Source organism: Corapipo altera, unplaced genomic scaffold (genome assembly GCF_003945725.1).
Source record: "Corapipo altera isolate COAL_440 unplaced genomic scaffold, ASM394572v1 52b, whole genome shotgun sequence".
In the NCBI taxonomy this organism is placed as follows: domain Eukaryota; kingdom Metazoa; phylum Chordata; class Aves; order Passeriformes; family Pipridae; genus Corapipo; species Corapipo altera.
Window position 1 is genome coordinate 3,547,982 of NW_020884922.1, and position 19,704 is coordinate 3,567,685.

General features: G+C 36.2%; 1 protein-coding gene across 50 annotated transcripts in view; it reads left to right on the top strand.

The window, feature by feature from the left end:
• RIMS2 (regulating synaptic membrane exocytosis 2) overlaps nucleotides 1–19,704 on the top strand; it is a 448,206-nt gene that overhangs the window by 192,775 nt on the left and 235,727 nt on the right. The window lies entirely within an intron of this gene.

Sequence of the window (19,704 nt, forward strand, 5' to 3'; positions counted from 1 at the left end):
ACTAGAGCACATGACACAGACCTTATGCCGGTTTCATGCTTGCTGCTGCAGGTTGAAGAGTATCTGATCTGCAATAAGACCTGTGTGTATAAAGTTAAACCATTCAAGTTTTGAAACAAATTTGAAGTGACTGATGTGGTTTATACCAATGGAGGTTTGTTTTTCTTCTGGTACTATGGTGCTTTTTGGCTTAGTACTTTTTAGGATTAATGTTGGAGCTACTCCACTGTCAGAAAGAAAAGCTAAGATTGATTGAAATGAATCCCAACCTATACAAAGGTAATCTATGATTTAAATATGAAAGTATTGGGGACAGTCGGTTTAAACTCAATCAAATTAATATTATTAGTTTGCTTACTTTCGTGTATGTTGTTGGTCTAAAGTACATTAGTTTTAACCTTTTTTTGAGTTACAAGTCTTATGGTAGTGAACCGTTACTACTCCTCCCGAGTGGTCTTCTGCTGTTGTGGATTGGGAATAGAAGATTTGTTACTATATATTATTAATATGGCTATCAAACTGATTCTGAAGCAAGTAATTAATTAGAGTTAGTAAAATAAGTCTGAGTTTTCACATGTCAATATCAGCAACCGTGTTCTGGTAAGTAAGGAGCAGGCTAGTGTAGAATGGAAGGAAATTTCACCCAGGTCAAAGTAATAGACAGTTACATGCACAAACAACTGTGCTGAAACCTTGACCTCCTTAGGCTTCCTGATGAGTAGAAAAATCTTCTACCAACTTTATGGTGTTCATGATTTTGTTCTTGGAAGTAATCTTGAGGAAAATAGGACCAATGAATATATGGGAATATATGGGATGAATATATGGGAATATATGGGATGAATATATGGGAATATATTCATTGGGAATATATGAGAAGTAGTAAAAAAGTGTTTATTTATGGCAATCCAGCATAGGAAACATCATATAAGAATAATATACAAATTATATTTTTTTTGTACACATAATATACAAAACATACACATTTAAGATTATAAAGGCATGGAATTGTTTAGATTGGAAAAGATCTGTAAGATTACTGAGTTCAACTGTTAATTTAGCACTTCCATGGTTTCTAACACATCAATAACCCTTGTGTCTTTGCTGCTGTGTGGATCTCCATCCCCTACAGCAGACTGAAGGACCTCACTAGCACAATGTCCCTCAGACACTGGCGTGTTGCCCCCAGGCTTACCTGTAGCAAGCCTAGTTTTATGCCTTTTCCCCTTCAGACCTAGTTCAAAGTTCTCTTAATAAGCCCTGCTAAGACCTGCCTAAAGATCCTTTTCCCCTTTTGGGACAGGCACTTCCCCCATTTGTTGTCAGCAGGGCTGGTGTCATGTGAACCGTAAACATGATCAAAAAACCTGAAAATTCTGCTGGTGGCGCCAGGCTCAGAGTCAGGTACTGATCTGAAAGGAATCTTCCTTTCTTTCCTCATCATTCCCTAGAATTAGGATAGAGGAGAAGATCATTTGTGCTCCTGATCCCTTAAAGAGTCATCCAAAGGCCCTGAAGTCTCTTCTTAATTGCCCTTGGACTTCTTGCTGCCACTTCTTCTCTTCCCACCTGAAAAATCCATAAAAACTGAGTGCCATTCTGGGATAGGAAGTTTTCCCTTTACATCTTTGACTGTGGTCCCGGAGCTGCACCAGACTTTGCCAAGAAATGGGTCCAAGTCTGCATACTGGGCCTTCTGCTCCCTTCAGACAGTAGTTTAAAACATGCTATATGATGCTAGATTCTCTGTCATAATAATGATCTTAAAAAAACTTACAGCTTTCACTTAAATAATTTTGTGTTTTAAGTGTCAAAGAAAACACTTTTATGTATAACAATAGTTAATGACAATGCCATGTCTGTGCTGATTTCTGAGGCAGTGAATGAATCTCACTAGCTGGATCCAGACTTCCCAGCTGCTATAGGTAGACACAGAAAGTCCTACCTCATTCTTTTTGTTTTCATGAATCACTCTTACTGTGTAAACCAGCCTACATTCAGAGTCCCTATAAGCAAGTGATTTATTTGTGAATACCACCCAAAGGAATCCAGCACATAAACCAGCATCAGTCTTCCTTGTATGGCAGTACATTGTTTCCTTAATTAATAAAATACGATTAATTATTTTAAATACATGATATAAAAATTAGCTTCTCCTCCCCCCAGATTAGTTGCTTTCTGGCCTTTAAAAGTGCCCCAGATGTGAGGATTTCTGAGATGTCCTTTTGAGTCACATACGAAGTCTGTTTGGCCAAAGATAAAAGGCTAAATATAAAACATTTGGCTTTGGAGTGATGAAGGGTGGCAATGTTAACTTGAGAATTTGGATGCAGTAATAATGAGCTCTCCAAAAAGAGCAGAATAATGTTTTCTCCATCTCTTGCTCTGTGGAATACCCATATTTTTTCATAGACTGCGCAAATAAGTATTAACAACTGCTCTGCTGTGTAGAGCAGTCTGGGCCTGAGCTGCAGGAACAGGTGTTCACTGATTTGCATCTGAGATTTTAGAAGGCCCTAATGCTGGTCTTAAGAAACTAGTCTGAAAATTGTGTATTTTCCAAAAATATAGGACAAAAATATAGTCATATGCTCTTAAAAGGACTGAAAGCTTTCCTTTTAACCTTATCTTCAAAAGGAAAAGGGTCAATACATACATAGGTTGGAACATATATATGCACACAAAATGAAGACAGATATTTCGTTCTATGAGTTCAATGGAGACAGGTACCAACTGCTGGATTAAGAGCTCTGGGAAGAGCATCAATTATTGTTGAATGCCTGTGACTTTCAGTATTTGGGTCTGATCTCATTTCAATAGCTGTCTGCCTCAAGGTAATGTTTCCTTGATTTTTAAAAATGTAATCTAATTGTTTTCAGGGAAGGGGCAAGGCAAAATTATTTTTCTGCATGTTTCTGGTGATGACCAGAGAAACCATTGCCTTGGAATGCTCCTGCCTCCTCTGTGGGGGACAAGGGAAACTGTGAGCAGAGAAAACTGATAAATACTCTGACAGGACTTGGGTACCCCATAGACAGTCATGTGAAACACCAGTAGGTTCAACTGCAGAAAAGAAGAGCTAGATTCTTAAGATACTGGGTACGTTTGTAACGCAAATATATTTGGACCAGGAAATTTGGGTCATATGCCAGACTGAGAACTGGTATATTGAAATGGGAATCAGGAGGCTTCAGAAGAAGCAGATAATAGAAGGAAGTTTAGGAATGGCAAAATAAAAGTCATTGGTTGTCTGGAAACTGGTGGATTGATATGGAAAGTGAGGCTGTAGGAGAAGAGGGAAGAGCAAAGCTGGTAGATCTAGTAGGCAAAACCTGTGACCTGTAGTTTGGGAAGAGCAGATAAAGTGAAGGAAATCAGACTGATAGAGATAACTGGTGAGGTGAGAACTGGAATTTCCTGAAGGGTAGGTTAGAGTATTCTGAGAAGCAGAATCAGCATTTTGGGAGAGATGGTGAGTGGCTGGGAAAAGGGCATTCAGAGAGAAGGGTAGGAGGGCTAAACTTGACTTGGGATTTTTTTGCAAAGAGGGACTGGAATGTGGACCTGGCAGCATTGACCTGAAGTGCTAGAGGGTGTTTGGTGAGATGAGAAGTGTAAGACTGTGGTGAGGAGAAAATGTTGTGACAGAGCAGTTCATTCTTTTAAAGCTTAGGAAATATGTATGGCAACTGTGTTAAATGGACATAGCTGAGATTACAAATGTGTTTACCTGAAACTTAGGTTGTGTTAGAATTAGACATATTTTGCAGGCTGAATTTTGTGCAGCTTTTCATACAGGTTGAAACTGTCTCTAGTGACACAACTGAATACCAATTTACCAGCTGGCCTCTGCTTTTTCTGTGCATAGGATGAACATTTCTTGCTTATTATGCTATTCAGATTATTCTGAAGCTTCCAACATTTTTTCCGCATTATCTAAGGGACCCTTCTTTACTCTTGCTGTGAATACCAGGCTTCTGAAGCTGCAAATACAGTGTCTTCATTTGTAACACTTGTTGCCAGTTCTGGTGATCAGTGTATCAGACAGTTCAAGGCTGCATCTCCACTGCAGGATTCCCAGCCTGTCTTAAGAAATACACTTTGGAAAGAAAAAAAAAACAAACAGAAGGTATTGGACCAAAAACATATGTTTCAGACCAAAATATTAGGTATATTGCTATGTCCCCTACCACTGAAAGATCAAAATTGCTTAAAATGTTAGAGAAAAGCAATTCTTGAAACGCCAGTACTTTTAAGAAATTGTAAATTTTAAATAGCAGTAAAATCGATCCTCCATCAATAAACCCAGAGATCATAATGATATATTTATAAATATTCTAGGCTGTTCAAGTTACTTATTCTTTCTCAAAACCATCTCAGTTTGCATAGTTCAGTTCCAAGGCTCTGAGAAACATGGTTTATACAGCAAGAACAGTTGTGGTGTTAATTGCAGTAAAGTGAACATTGAACTATGTCACCTACAGAACTCCAAATAAAGCCGGGTTTTGTGCTGTGCGAGTTAGGCCAAGCTTTCTACAGTGCTTGTCCAATATAAGTGTCTTCTATTGCAAGGAAACGTTAGAGTATTTTTTGTTTGTATTTTCAGTTAGATGTTTGCCAGTGCAATTGTAAGGAATAGGCCCCCGGGGAGGTTTGAAAGGGCTGCTATAATTTGTCAGCCAGCATGAAGCAGATGTTAAGCAGAGTGCTACAGGCTTGTTCTCTGTGTCCACAGGCTTTATAGGTAGATTTAGAAAATCAAACAGTACCACTGCCCATGTATTCCTTGTGGCAATACTGTCACACCTGCAGTCCACCAAAGGACCAATCTGAAGAGACTTACCACAACCTCTCAGGAAAGCTAGTGGTTCCTGGGCTTGTCATAGCCCCACTCAGCACAGGCACCAAAGAGGTGACCTGCACTGGAGCTGGGTTCCTTCTGCACCTTTCCCAAATATTTGAGGCTCTTAGATGTCCTAGAGTTCTCTATAAATCTCTCAAACTCTAGGATTCTAGCAAGAGACAATCTCTACATGAGAAAAGAGAATTCATTCAAGGAAATTCAGGTGCATGGTAGCTCCAAATACTGCTCTAATTTGTTCTAAATATAAAGTAGGACATAGTAGATTTTCAAATGGTGGTAAACAGTTCAGGCATACACGCGTACCATGCTCCCAGCCACCTTTCAGAGCACCCTGTGAGAGATATCTCTTTGCACAAATGGTGGCTGACATCTGATGTGGGTGGAATCTGTGGTGGGAAAGGCAAATGTGTTTATGTTTTGCCAGAGATGCAGTTCTTAAGTTCAGTGTTTTCTTTCACTCTTCTTTTATTAAAACATGGTAGCTATATGGATGCCCATTTTTATTATCAGGGAAACTCATGTATAGAAACTTAGAAACATGTAGATTGGCAAAGATCTTTGAGATAACATCCAACCATTAACTTAGCAGTGACACATTCACCACTAAACCATATCCCCTAAGTGTCACATCCACATGTCTTTTAAATATTTTCGGGAACAGTGACTCAACTAGTTCCCTGGGCAGCCTGTTCCAGTGTTTGACAACCCTTTCAGTCAAGAATTTTTGGATATTTTCCAAATATCCAAATTTTGGAGATTTTCCTAATATCCAATCTAAACTGCCCCTGTCACAACATGAGACCATTTCCTCTCATCCTATTGCTTGTTACTTGGGAGAATAGATTGACCTTCACCTAGTAACAGCATCCTCTCAGAGAGCTGTAGAGAGCAATAAGGCCACCCCTGAGCCTCCTTTTCTCCATTCTAAACACCCTCAGCTCCCTCAGCCACTCCTCATCAGATTTGTGCTCCAGACCCTTCACCAGTTTTTGGTGCCCTTCTCTGGACACAGTCCAGCACCTTAATATCTTTCTGGTAGTGATGGGCCTAAAACTGAACACAGTAGTCGAAGTGTGGCCTCACCAGTGCCGAGTTCAGGGGGGGACAATCACTGCTCTGGTCTTGCTGGCCACACTATTTCTGATACCAGCCAGGATGTGACTGGCATTTTTAGTCACCTGGGCATGCTGCCAGCTCATATTCAGGCAGCTGTTGACCAACACTCCCAACACAACATATGGATAGATAGGCTCCAGTGATCTTAAAATCTTCAACATCCTTGTGTTGTTGACTGAAAGCTGCAGAGCGCAGGCTTTGTGAGCAGAAATGTGTGTATGCAGAACGAGGTGTTAATACACTGTTCTTTGTCACTAAGTGCATTGAAAACATAGATATATAACCTTCCACTGGCTGTGTTATGGTCATTTACAAACATTTGCACTTTTTCACTATAGAAATTAAAATATCCTCATGTTTGGAACAGCTTGCAGGACCCACTTGTTTATTGCAGTACAGAAACCAATCTGGTAGAGATACAGTTTGGGTTTTGACAGAAAATAAAGTCTATTTGGAAACAATATATTTGTCACGAGTTAAAAAAAGTATGGTAGCTCATGGTGTGAGGAGCAGGAAGCACATTTCCTGAGTGCTACTGCAAGAACAGTGCATGTCTTACATGAACAGAGGGGCCAAGCGAGTGGGATTCCGTCACAGTGTTCTCATTTTTAAATTCAGAGAGATGGAGGACCTGATTTCAATCTTACTTGTGCCAGTTTCATACATCTTCAACAACTTTGGCTTCAAAGTTACACTGAGTTAAATTAGATCAGAATGAGGTCATTGTTTCTAAAATTTGCTTCATTCAGGTTAGAGAGTTCCTGAAAGTCTAACTTCTCTGGAACAAATTATACTAGAAGGCAAAAATTCAGGACTGAGATGTAGTACTTGAACAAAAAGGCTTTGAAATTGCACACAGTTTCAGTATAGAAATACCTTAGAATTCAAATAACAAAATTTTGAATGGTTGTAAGAAGAATAATTGATTATTTAAAATACTGAAAGGTTTGACACGTTTTATTAAAAGTCAGATTTGAATGAGTGACAAAATTTCTTCTTATTATTTCACTTAATATTGAAGTTTAGGAGACTTCCTTTTCTATTTAGAATTAAATATTTTTTTTTCATGGAGATCTCTACAACTTATGTAGGCCAAATGCAGCTTTAATGTATAAAGAGTTTGATTAAAAATTCAGAATTCTAATATTATATTTTTTAAGCTTTTTCCTATGAACTCCCTCCATTTTAAGTGCACATGTAAGAAATACTGAGAGATAAGAAATATTGCATTTTTGTCCTTATGTGTTAAATCAATAGATGTCACTGCTTCTGAAGTACTTACAACATTGAATGAGAAGTATCTTACTTTAAGATATTAGTGTTGGTTGTGATATCTTTTCTACAAAAATATTTTTCACAGGTGCATAGATGAGAACAGAACTAGAATGTTTCAAGTTGCAGAGAATGTTTTTTTGAATTTTTGCCAAACCTTCTTCTATCTAGATACTTCTATATTTCTTAGAATATAAATGAAAGGGGTGTGATTTTCTCCAGCATTTAGAGGAATCTACACCTGTATAATATTTTAAATTTGCAGTAATTTAAACTTAACACAAGACAATAATATCTGTCATAGAAAAAGCCCTGCTTTTTCCCAGTTCTTGGCTGCATATTCACATCCTTATTATCACTCCGCCTGGCAGAAGCTTTTGGGCAGGTACAGATTGCATCAAGCCAGGAAACTTTTGTGGGGTAGTTCTAATTAGGCAAAAAGATGGTAAATATTAACATTTGAAGCTGCTTAATAAAATTGTAATGATTGTCCTCTAAGATATGATAATGCATGCTGAAAAGATGGTGTGTAACTGATTATGCCTTATCAGAATCTGTGGATAGACAGGGATTTGCTGAAGTAAGAAAGAAGAAATATTTTTATATGATAATCAGAGAAGACAGAATATTTTATCATAAGTAAATGAACATGAATAATTTCATAGTGCTTTGATTCAACCAAAAAAGTCTAATATACAATTTTATTGGTTAAAACCTTTACTAAATTACAGTCTGAACCTTCTGTATACAAATGTACACAAATCATTAAAACTGTAATTCTTTAATCATGTTTCCTTTTACTCTGGGATTTTGCTGGAACTATGACTATAGCAGAAATGTTGTCTGGGCACAAGATTAATTATCTCCTGATATAGTGCAACAGAAGAACAATGAGTTATTATGAAAGTATTTTAGTGCAATTGTTGTAGTTATCTATGATTCCAGATGAGATTAAGTTTATTGTTAATAAGAAGACATGATTTTTAATACTTTTAACTTGGAGAAAATTTTTATTGTTGAAACCTGTCTTCAGTTTGTATTTCTAACTCTAACTACAAGACTTATTTTGCCTTGAAAATTGTGAAAATTTTCTATTCTGAAGGCAAAGATTTTTTTTTCAGTCTAAGATATAAACAGTTGAATTATCTGGGTGACCAATCTTAAATATCATAAAAAGTATTATTGCTTTCTCTGCAAACTTTTTTTTAAAATCTTTTCCAAATTTAAATAGAAAACAAAAGAAACTTGTATTATCGTTTCAAGATAATTTCCCATTATCCTTTCATATCTTGGCAGGTGAAATATTTGCTGTATAAAATCAATAAATATTCATTAGCCTTTTAATAACAATGAAAGAAATTCCTGTACAAACATGGCTGGAAAGGGCTTCATCCTGAGAAATGCAAGGCTTGCTATGTAGGTAATTCCTATCTTGTCCAAACTGTCCCACTTATTTCAAATTACTCTTTCAGTTTAACTAAGTTAGAAATTTGGACTTGTCAACCAAGTCTTGCATCAGGGATAAGTGCTATTAATGATGTAGGTTTGGCACAGACAGGACAAAATGAAGACCTGATGGATCCTGTGTAAAACATTTCAGTTCTTTACAATGCCATGACAGAACAAAAACCATCATGGAGTTTTTCTTTGAACTTTTCAGGGTATTTACATAAATACTGCTCTACAATATATGTACTTTTCAAATTATAATTTTCTTCATACTTTGATTCTACTAGTAATAAAAGCCACTCAAATTTATCAGTCACAGATTAGACTGTCATTTTAAATTATGTTAGTGCATATTTAAATTGATTTGGCAGGTAGTTTTGTTACTCCTTCAGTTAACTATCAAAAACTGAATGAACCATTGTAAAATAATTTTATTTAATTAATTAAAAATAATTATTTAGTTGGGAGTATTCTATCAAATATATGTGGTTGGGTTTTTTTTTTTGTTTGTTTTTTTTTGTTTTTTTGTTTTTTTGTTTTTTTGTTTTTTTGTTTTTTTACATTTTCTTTAAAAATGTGTCTTGTTCTGTTGTTATTTTATATCTATTTCATTAAGGATAGGATAATCAGTATGGAAGAAATAGAGAAACCAAAGTGAAGAGGGAGTTAGCAGAATGGGCTGTACATATGTCATTCACCTGAAAACTGAGTTCCTGTCCTTTAGCCTTGTTGTTCCAACCCCCCCTAAATGTACCATTCAAGACTTTGAACTAGTCACAGAAGCTACTTTACATTAAGCTGAATATTGTCAAAGGTGAGAGCTGGAAGCATATGTCAGAGCAAAACATATCTTTTTCATCTTTTCACAGTTCTCACTGCATCCAAACCTCATCCATTACAATTCACAATCTAGTCACTAAAAGAAATATTTGACATGAATAGTCTAGGTAAAGTGGCACCAGTTCTGACGTCCTTCTGTGTCTGGCTGTAATTTCAGCTACAGCTGTTCAGGAGCTGCTATATAACATTGGAGCTGGTCCTCTGGTGAAGGCAACAGCACAAGTGTGAGGGGTGAACCTGACAGCTTAGGGCAGTCACAGCTACAGCCCTGCAGAAATCTGTCCCCACTCCCCAGTCAGAGCCCTGAGCAGATGCTGAATGATGAGTGCCTTGAAAACCAGGCCTCCTGCCTAGGAATCTTATTATTGATTTAGGAACCTGATTGCACCCTATTTGTGAAAATTGTAGCTAACTTTTTTCAACAGTAATATTTTTCTGAAAGTATATTTAAAACCCTATAAATGTGTTTTTGGTGTCTTTCATTAATTTCAAAGGACGGTTAATAGATTTCTCCTCTGATGGTCCACTGTTTTGATACTAAAATCCTAATTTATGTATAACGCATCAAAGGCTTTACGTTACTCAGTGGTTCTTCTTCCCTGTACTGAATTTTTAAGTTTCTCTTACAGTTTTTTCCCCCCTTTTCTCTTTTTTGAAACCATGTGTTTTAGGCAATTATTTGATTGATCGTACTGCAGCACTTAACAGTCTTTCAGACTTGAAGATACTTTTAAAACAGTTTATTTCAGTTAATATTTAACTTACTGAATTGTCAATGTCACGTATATCTGATTACACCATTTCACCTTGTTGATTAAGTAACTTGTTGCCAAGGAAAGTTTGAGTAGTATTTATGAGGATGCAGAAGTAGATTGTGAATGAAGTCTGTGGTAATGGAGCTTCTGGTTTATATGTCATCTGTTTCAATAGAAAAGTGAACTTTGTAGTCTGTATTCATGCAACATTAGTTTCTAGTTTAAGATATTCATTTGAGATGTGTGAAAATAGATGAACTGAATAAATATGTACATAAAAAATACCTGTGTCATGCATTGAAGTTTAGACCAGATTGAAAAAAACCCACCCCAAACAAAAAACTCAGCAATTCTTATGGAAATGTACTCAGATCAATGGTATTCTAGGAAAACATTCTATAAGAAATAGTTCCAGTGTTTATACTTTCTGCCTTTCTGAACATTTAGATTGTGAATAACTTTTAGTTTCATAGTTATATAATCTGTTTACTTGGAAAATGGAAATATATGGACATTAGTTATATAATCTAAATATAATCAAATAAAAGTTTTCGTCACAAACTTCCATGACTATTTACTCTTTTGCATATTTTTATACGTCTATAACAACAAGGAAAGGCTTGGCTTGTGACACAGTATGTGAGATATCTAGATAATACGATATGATAATTTAACTAAGAAGTGATTGCATGCAGTATTTTTCATTGGATTTCATAATTTCTAATAACTTTACAATTTATTCTGCTGAGTTCTGAAAATCTGATCAAACTGAGAGTTTCTAAAAGCTGACTTCCTTTGAAAAATCTTCATGTACTCTTTTCATCTTGCAATTTTAATACACTTTAAAAATAAAAATGATAACAAAAAGCATTTTTTAAAACTAGCATATTGTTGAATTGAAGGAACTGAATTTGTTCTTGAAAGCTTTTCACTGGTGAAGGCCACCAGAACTAGGTTTGAACTTTGGACTAATCTGCCAAGTACAATTTAACGGGTTGCTTTTGTCTCTTCAGTGTAGAAAGGCTGAATGTATGAGGCTGAAACCTGCTGGTTTTCAGACGTATGTAATCCATTGTCTCAAGTCAATCACTGTAATCCTTTATAAAAGACAGAACTGGTCAGTAGTTGAAATCTTCATAGATGTAATTCAGTATAACTAAAGGTAACTGGAGCAAGTTTTCTGCTATTTGCTTTGTGTGTAGTGTTGCAAAAAAAAAGATTAATCACCTAAAAACCAGGAATTTCCTTGTAAAAGTATGAAATCGTCATGGAAACTCAGGCCAATAGAGTGGCTGAACCAATTTAAAGACCTCATTAAAAGCAGAGAAGTCAGCAAGTACTAGTGTCTCATTTCAAGACACTGAGAGCACAAGGTTTTGTCTTGAAGTGTGACTCAGTAAGGTGAACTGTGGTGAGCCAGTAGCTCATTGTTATCTGAAATGAAAGCCCCATTCACGATCCTCTCATGATTGTTGATCTGGACCAAATCCATTATTTACTTGACTGTTAGTGAATCAGTTTAGGTCACTACACTGGAATGAAACTGAACCACTGCAGCAAATGAACATTTTCCTTTCACCTTAGTAAGCTGTAGAATTTCTATGGCATGTTGCACCTTTACCAGAACTGGCATAAAAGAGCACAGTCACACTGCTGGGAGCAGCATGGAGAAGAAGAATGAGACAACCACGTCCAGTGACAAAGCTGTTAGATACTCATCTGCCTAATGGGTCATGTTTGCACAAAGCAGTAAATAATAGTATGACTTTCAAGCAACACTGGCAACATCATAGGCAAAATTGCAAATTGTAAAGGGTGATGCATGTGACTGCTTGAGAGGTGATAGAGTACGTGAGAGCCTCTTGGTACTCCTATTTTCCTAAAATTGAAACCACATATCTTATCTAAAGATAGGGCTGCATTGCAGTCCAAAGCATGACTGCAGCTCATCTTGACAGATGAGAACTGGTTTTGAGGGCAATAGTTAAAGTGCTGATAGCACTGGAGCTGCAGAGTGCTAACTGCTGAGACCCTGGGTAAATATTCACGTGATGAGTCTGTGCTGAGCTGCTATGCCTGTGTCCTTGTTACCACGGAGGCTGTACTGGTGCACAGATACTCTGTGAGATAAGCAGCTTTTCAGCCCTGGCCTCTGGAAGAAGATGACTTCTCTAAGCAGTAAGCTTGTGCAAATAAGAATCCTTTATGGCACCTGTGTAAGATGAGAAAAAACATGTATGAAATGGCAATACTTTGTGTTATTGCTGTAATTTAAGTTCACAGAATGTATGGTTATGGAAAACTTAGTACCAGAAAAATGTATTATATGCTCAGTGCTGTTGCTGTTTCCTCTAATAGTTTTATATAAGAAAATTACAGCAACAATAGATATACAAGGAGGCATCTTGACATGCTTCTCATTCGACATTCTCTGAACCTGATTTTCTGTTGTTCCCTTCTCCTTTTATCTGTACAAAGTAACTAAAACGTGGGTGTAAAACATTCCCATTCTGATTTGCTAACATTAACACTAACACCTTCCTCCTATTCACTCCATAGTAGATCAGATGACTAGACAACATGCATCGCAGGGGAAGATAAAAGCTTTATTTTTCAGAAGTACTAAATCTCCGTGTGCCTATGAAATTTACTGAGAGTATAGAATGCTTAGTCAACAGCTTTGTTCTTTTTAAATATCTGGGAAGAGACAGTGCTCTACCTCTTTGAGCCATTTACATCTGTGTAGTGTGAGTGTGAAATCCCACCACCTTGTGAAGGCAATGACCTGCAGTGAGTCTGCACAGATACAGGTCGCTGAGCATTGTACAGAGCTGAGTGAAACTGAACTTGGCTTTTCATTGGAAAACGGTAAAAATGTGCTGTAAGAAGTACTATGAAAGTATATTGTAATTATATAATTTAGTTGCTAATTATAGATAACAGTTGCAGGTCGTAGTACTGTCTCAGACTTCCTACTTCATCTGTAGTTTCTATCTCAGTGAAAACTGGCTGTTTGTGCTGCAGTCTTCCTTGCTGGATTTGTGCTACAGACTGACTTTTTTTTTTTTTTTTTAAAAAAAACCCTAATAACAATTCAGAAAATGTAATTCAATCATTTTGAAGGGTGAGTTCACAGGCAAATGTCTTGTTTTGTCCACGTTAAAACACTTAGGACACTAATTTGAAATGATGCATCACCTTCATTCTACAGATGTGCATTTTATGTCACTATGAAAACTGGCACAATGTTTATTAAAAACCTCTGAACAAAAATCACAGTTCACATGGGCTTAGGAGAGAATTGTTAGTGTTGGGTTGCTAATTTCCATGGCTCTTCTGAACTTCTTGAGGCTCTTGTGTATAAGTGCAATATATAGGGACATTTCCTAAGGAATTATTAACTTGTTTTGTCCTGTGTACTCATAGCCACAAGAGTTAACTAGTCTGAACCAAGGCAGTACAGAATTGCAAAAGAAAGACTACATATTTTATATTCTTGTTATATCTTCCACATCCTGCTGACCCCAGGACTCCTTATGTTGTTTGGTGAAAATTATGTTAAATAATTTCAGATAGTACTTTCTGAAATTCAATTAAATTCATTATCATAAGTTATTTTGACTTTCAGATATATTGTTCTTTAAGTAAATTCCTACAGTCCAGACCTCTGATACATATGCACTAAAATACATCATTAAGTGGCAATAACAAGCCGTAGAAACTGTCTCTCCTATTCACTATGACATGGTTCTTGTCAGATTATAACAATGGGATAAACAAGCTCACAAAGCAGAACTTCAGAAACTGCATTTTGAGAAACAAACTTAAATAACTTTTTAGTTTTTAGTATATTTCATCATTCTTTTAGCTGCTCTATACAGTTTTCTGAGTATTTGCTGTTGTTTAGATCTTTCTAGCTGGACGTTTTTTTCTCCAACTTCCTTTTGAAAACTCTGCTGCTGTAAGAGTAGAAGTAATTAAAGATTTATCTTTGTATGAAAGCAGCTAGTACAGTTGCCAAATCTTTTCTAATCATATTTGTCAAGAGGGATTGTAAATAATTTTCAGATGGATTGTCTAATAGTAAATGACAAAAGGGAATTCAACTCAATTGTAAAAGACTGATGGATTTGAGTTTTTCCCTACGTTTTAGGCTTTGGATCTGTATTCATTTGTAGATCTTACCTCATCATGTTTGTTTATTTTATATGTAATTGAAGTAATGTATACAACAACTCCCTAAAGCTTTACTGTTCTTGGGTGACAGAGTGAATAGGGTCTCAGTGTGACTTATGGTGGACACCATAAGTTGCAGTCTAATGTGACACGACTGTGATTGTCCTGGTGTCTGCTGGAAATGTAGATATATGTTTTGCTTCTCCGATTATTCTTTATTAGGTAAGGGTTGCTGGGGTGTAGAAATATTTTGGTTTCACAAGTATATGCCAAGTAGCTGGCATTTTCATTTCTATGCTGCCCCAAAACTTTCTCACATTGCCCAGTTCATCAGATGGCTATGTAAGCTCACTGCAGTGGCTTAGGAGTGCAGGGTAGGTCTTTTTCAAGGCCAGGGATCTGCCCTGTCTATTAGAGGTTTAAATTCGGTATTATGTAGCATAATCCACCAAATGCTTTGGCTATTATATTCTCTTTAAAAATAAAGCAGATTTTGCTGAACTAGACAGCCCCATTGGATCATGTATTTGTGAACTATTTATGATAAAAACATAAACATAAAATTGTGGCTTCATTTCTATATTACAGGCTGAGGAATACTCAAGAGGGCCCTAATCCTTGACTGCTGCTTTTAGGTGCTATTGCAATAGAACCAATATATTGCTGTCTAGAGCCTAACTTGGTCAACAGACAATGTTTTATTAAGCATGAAAGCTCTGCTTTAGGGCTTGTAGAATATTTCTGCTGTTTCTTCTGAACTGTTTTTATAGCTTCACAGAATTTAGAATGAATAATTACCATTACAACATCTAATGCAGCCTGCTATTTATCACAGTCCATTCGGTGACATGCTGCTAATTTATTATTGAACTCAATAACTTGTATGACTGAAGAACATTTCGTATTTGATCAAAGGGTATTTCTTGAAAGGCATCCAGAATTTGTGTGAAGGAGAGGTGAGAATCTATGATGTCTTTTAATAGTTCATTTCAATAGATGATTTCTGTTGTCATTTAAGGTGAGGATTTACGTTTGAAACATTCACTAGCCTTGCATGTGTTTTAAACCTTCATCTTGAAATATACAGTCTTAATTTTATGCATTCTAAATCATCCTGGTAAAGTCAGGGATATTAATCATAAAGTACAAGTTTCTGCATTTGCCTAAGACTGTCTGGGAAAAAAAACAAAGAGCAACACTCATACCTGTATGTAATCTGGGCTTCTAGGGTTGCTGCAAATGGTAAAACTTCATCTTATTAAAATTGGATGCATCTTCATAAGTAATTATGAGGACTCAGCCTAACTAAAAAAGCTAAAATCCTCAAAGCTAAGTACCAGCCCCTTCTGTTCTCTGAACCAGAGTAGCATTTGCCAGCGGCCGTTTCTACATGTTAGTGTGTGACTGATAATAAGCTCAATACGGTGGCTGGAGTTACTAGCATGATCACAGTTTGCATAAATACAATTATGCCCTTTCCAATTGAGAGCTTGTTTGTGTATCTTTGGCAGAAGTGGTAGAAGAAGTAAGCATGTTGGACTGGAGCTGGTTGTGTAGATAATGTCTTGGATGGGTTTCAGGACTAATCTAAGTAGGCAGCAGCTCAGAATAATTAGGGTTGGTGAAGCTGCCCAGCTGATTATTTGGCATGCTGAGCTTGCTGTTGCTGCTGCAAGAGAGGTTAGAGTTTGGTGCAGTGGTTGCTGCTGGAGACAGGGAGAGGGTAAGCTGAGCAATTGCCTCAAGCTGCAGTGGCCTGAAGGAAGCAGGAACAACAAACCTGGCCCTGAATGTACTCTCACCCTCACTTTTAGCTCCATCTCTTCTGCCTCTTTAACCCATACTATGGGACATCATCAGCCCTCAATGCAGAAAAAAATCAGTTTTCTCTGCAAAACCGAGAAAATTCACTTTGGCTCTGCACGTCTACTAATGGGACTGGCCTCCTGCAGAATAGAGTGGATTAAAGTGCGAGTAGATGTCTTTCTAATGAAGTTTATCAGATCATAATCTAAATCAGCATGTTGACCTTGCTCTCTTTGTCTCTATAGATGATACCAGATGATACCTAATATAGATGGAAATAATATATGTAAAGCTACCACTTTACTTTCACTGTTGCAGCAACAAAACAGCTCATTATGGTCTATGGGACTTTGATAAAGGGTTTTCTTTCACCGAAAAATAATTTTTTAAGTTATTGCTATTGACATCTATAACACCTACAGTCAAAACCAGAAAGAATTAAATAACTGAAATATGAACATGAAATAATGAACAACTCTTTTGTATTCTATAACGTCCTCAGACAGAACCCCCTTCCACCTGTTAGACTCTCACTGGTGCTAATTGTCACTTCTGGGGAAAAAGAGAGGCAATAAAATGAGGGGGGTTTGGCTAATTTGTATTTGCTAATGTTATTTCTTCAATTTAGGATCATGATACTCATTAAAAAAAAAAGGAAAAAAGAAATAGGGAAACTTTTTCTATTGGAGATTACTTTGTTTGGTACAATAGGTATAGGAATATGTAACATATTGTTTGAGAATAGGTAGGCTTAAATCTCCAGAAATTTGTTTGGGACTATACTAATTGTTTTGCTTTTCCCCTCCTTTTGTTTTTTTTATGAGTCTGGACAATATTGTTTACTATGTCTGAGTTTCTCATCAAATTATGATGGTGATGATAGCATGAAGTCAATTAAAAAACTGGGCAGTTTTGGAACTGGTTATGTAAAAGTCAAGAAAATGACAGAAAAGAAAATTGAATGCGGTGAAGGGAGAAAATGTAATAATGATTGCGACCATATCCCTGAAGGCTGTTTCAGATTCACCCAGCCAACCACCTCACAGGGTTCTGGTCTGACCCATATAGATAATCAGCAAGAAGAGCTGTGCCATGGGTAGAGGTGATTAAAGTAGTCTGAAAGTAAAGGTTTTGTCACCAGGATGACAAGGTGAGAGCTGCAGATCCCTGATGGCCAGCAGTATCTCCAAATTGCTCTGCAATAGAGCTCCTCTAGGCTCCTCTGCAGTCAGTGGGTTTTGCTCCTGCCTTAGGTTTCAGTACAAATGCTGAGAGAGGCATCATCACTGATTATAAAACCATCAAAGTGTCTGATTCAAGTGTGTTTCCAACATTTTATTTTTAAATAGATTTGTATTTTTAAATGTATATTTGAAGAGTTTGCTTAAAAATCTATACACTGAGATTATTTTTGGTTGAGTTCATCTGGTCAGAATATTTTTGGCTTCCCTGAATTTATAAGGAACTTTCTCATATATATCAGTTAGAGTGAGGATCTATGTTTTAATTGCAAAAAATGAATCTTAGTTAATCTAAGCACCTTCAAGGTAACCTATTTTAACAAATGCAAAAGCTCAGACACTTTCTTGTAAAGATTAATGCTTGCAGACTAGATTTTTCTGTTAGATGCCAATAGAAGATGACCCTGACAGTTTGTCTAAGTTTTAAGTGGTCATTTGACTCAGATTTCTTAAGAAATATTCTTTTCAAGTAAAACAACATAAAATTGAAACTGGTAGAAAATTTTAATATCAGGCACAAGCACAAGTGAAAAAAGATTGTTAAGTAATAAAGAAATATTTAAATATCTGAACAACAAGTCCACATTTATGTGGAAGATCTGTAAAATACCTGGGACTTCTTCTGCTTGGTATATCAAATACTAGAGAAATAAAGAAGAAAATATTCTGCTTGATTGTGCACTTTCAACAACAGTGTATATTTTTTCTAACTTTTATTTTGAAAAAGTCTTGAAAATCAAACCTGTTTTTTCAGGGAGCCATAATTTAAATTAAATATTTGTTGCTTTTAAGAAAACTCTAGTTATTTCCTTTAAAAGGAAACCCAAAATCTGATTAATTAATAGTAGCATAAATCTTTCTTAAGCAAATGATAACAAATTGCCATACCAGATAAAGTCTGTTCCCAAATGCCTGTACAGGTGTGGCTAAGTAAAGCATTTATATATCTGCTGTGAAAATCATCTGCACATAATTATTAATTGCGTCTGTGCCCAGACTGCAGTGTTTTTTAAAAGCTATGCCTCATCATTGAATTTTTTTTCTTCTTTTCAAATACATGGATACCATTTGAAAAAGGAAGTGTTTGAATTCCATCTATACAAGTACTCTGATATGAGGGCTGGTGAGTTATCCTTAGGATTTTTTGGACAGTTTCTTTTTGTAAGAATATTTAGAAAACAGTATCTTCACAAATGTAGCTTCAGCAGCACAAAAGAGAAGTATACTGGTGGAAGAGTAATATTTGGGCCAGGGAAATTCAAACCGATAGTGGATAGCAGATGGACTTTTAAAGTCTGGGGTTAAAATAACTCTCTGATAAGAAGGTTGTAAGGATTACATCTTTTTATAGCATCACACATATGACTAAGCAGTAAAAAGAACGACATCTAAGTTCTTTTTTCTTAACTATGTTATGGCAGAAAACTTGATTTATGTCATGATGGGATTGTAATACAGTTGACAGTTGTGCATATGACATGTTTCTGCTTTCATGATGTGCATTCCTCATGGAACAAAAGGCTCACAGTCTGAATAAATTATATATTAAAAATATAAGTCATGTTTTGTTTTTAACCAGACACTTCAACTAGAAAATAATAAAAAATGTTTTGGCACAACAAATTCTTATGTATGATAAAGGTGAGATAATGTGATTGCAAACTTTAAAGTTTTAAATCTATGTTCAGTTAAAGTGTCAATAATATACTGTGTTTAATCTAAATTAATCTCCCAGTTTGCTGTCCCAGAATTTATTTATACTCACAGGGACTTTTATTTTTCCTAATTAGTTTCGTGATTCAACCTATTAGTAAACAACCTACACATTCTTATCTTTTCTTTGACATTACTCACATTTACAGAAAGAGTTCATTTGGGATGGGATGCTCTCCTAAGACAGTGAGGAGAATAACACAACACATTATTTGTTAAGAATGGAAAGGATGAGAGAATACAAGCATTATAATATAGTGCTTGTGCACCAAGGTGAACTTAGAAGGGCAGACTTGTTAGTTGTGATCTTCTTTCTGTGCTAGAATTTCCCTGAGTGTTAATGATGTTCTTGATGAATGCAACTTGTGGAGATTTGCCACACAGGGCAGTTGCAGTGCAACAGTTATAAACTATGGAAAAGAGTTGGGGGATATAACTGAAAAATGAGAAATAAAACTCCTTAGTACGTTTG